This window comes from Falco peregrinus, chromosome 1 (genome assembly GCF_023634155.1).
Source record: "Falco peregrinus isolate bFalPer1 chromosome 1, bFalPer1.pri, whole genome shotgun sequence".
In the NCBI taxonomy this organism is placed as follows: Eukaryota; Metazoa; Chordata; class Aves; order Falconiformes; family Falconidae; genus Falco; species Falco peregrinus.
Window position 1 is genome coordinate 51905858 of NC_073721.1, and position 1862 is coordinate 51907719.

Below are 1862 nucleotides of genomic sequence, written 5' to 3' on the forward strand. Positions count from 1 at the left end.
CTCAGGTAAGCCCTCAGTATATTTTTAAAAGCCTGGGTCTGCCCAGGGGACAGTGGGGACAGCAGGCTGGGCTCGGTGCCTGCCCCCTCACATGCTGACTGATGCACAACAGCCATGGAAGCAGCGGGTGGGTGCAAGGCAGCGCTGTGCGCGGCCACCCTCTCTGCTAGCACCAAGAGCGGCTCCTCGTGCACCCCGGGGCGAGGGAGCCCTTGGTTGGGCAGTCCTTCATCCTGGGGTGAATGAGAAGATCTCCTTGAACCAGAAGAGCACTCCTCTGCACACTTGTGTAAGCCAGTGTGCGACACACCGCTGATGCTGGCTATGCTGCGCTGCTCCCAGGCGCCGGGCTCAAAGACAAGTGCTTCCAGCCTTTAAAAAAAATAGTAAAAGGTGGTAATGCCCAGCTGTAGTAATGCCTGGAAGACCCCAGGGCAGCTCAGCTTCGCACAGGCTCCCATCTTCACAGCTTGTTCAACACAGCAAAATGCTGTGTCGCTCTTGGGAATAAGAGCTGCCAGGGGTAGCAAAGCATAAACCTGTGCTCGGTGATGAACAAGAGACAAATCATTTCAACACAGACACCACTTCCTCTCTTCTATATATTTTCTCCCAGATAGTTTAATGAAAAGAGACATATTTTGCCCCAGGTATCTTTATTTGAAAATTTCCAGCCAGCTCTAAGGAAAATTGTGATGAACCAGTGGCAGGCTTGCAGGAGCTCCTGCGGAGACCCAGGAGGAGCCCACCTGCCCTGCAGTCCAGTGGGCAGAGCTGGTGGGCAGCAGGACCGTGGGACCCTGGGCACTGGTGGGAGACTTGGGGCTTAAATGACTTGCTCACAACCTCTCAGGAAAGCTGTGCTGGATCTGGGAGGGGATCCACCACTTCTCTGCTCGAGGGCCTCAGCCATGCTGTGAGAGCCGTGGGCATCGCGCTGACTCCAAGCGCAAGAGGCAGCCAGTGGGTCCGTGGGGAGAGGTGGGATGGGCTCCCAATGGTGCCTTAATATGTGTGAGGATGAGGGTGGATAAAATCCAGGTAAGTACCAGGCCTGTTTCAGAACCACAGAAATGCATTTGGAGCATGGCTGTGGCTGGGAGGCAGGCGTGGGCTCCCTCCCCAACTCCCCACCCCCAATATTGGGGCTCCCCCCGCAAGGACTCAATTCACTCGGAGAGGCCGCACGTTTCTGCAGTAATGAGCTCCAGCCCAGCTGTACAAAGCTGCACGTTGCAGCGAGCGCACTGCCCGGTTTCATTACACCCTTTATGTAAGCAGGGGATGGCCGGGGGTGTTCACATATTTGCACAAACAATAAGTACTGTCTTCCTTGTCTTGGCAAACAAGAGCTCCAAGAGGCCTCCACATCCTCCATCTCTTCAAGTGATGGCTGCTTTGTTTCCCCACGATAATTTCATTATTCTGTTTGAATACATTTATATGTTGCTAAGCCACACATAGCAACATGGATCTTGTCTCCAGGGCCCAGCCTTTCTCTGATCAATATTGAGTAATTCTGCAACTCTCACCATACCACGTTAAATAAGATCGGTTTTAAAATAATAAGGAAATTATTTTGGAATTATATTCTTTGGAATTCAAAGCCAGTAAAGCACCTGAGTGTTGTGGGGACTTGGAGAAATGCAGCACCCCCCGCACTGACCCTGCTGGGCTGCCCCGCAGTGGGATCACTGCTGCCATCCGTGCCACGGTCCTTCCCAACAGGCAGAGGGTACCTTATGCCCCAACAGAAGGAGGTGCAGCCCATGCGACACCAGTGCTCCCTGCCACGGAAGTGCTGGTATTTTCATTAAATCCATTTAAACCTCACTCTTCAGCGCTCTTGGAGCTTGGCGCTG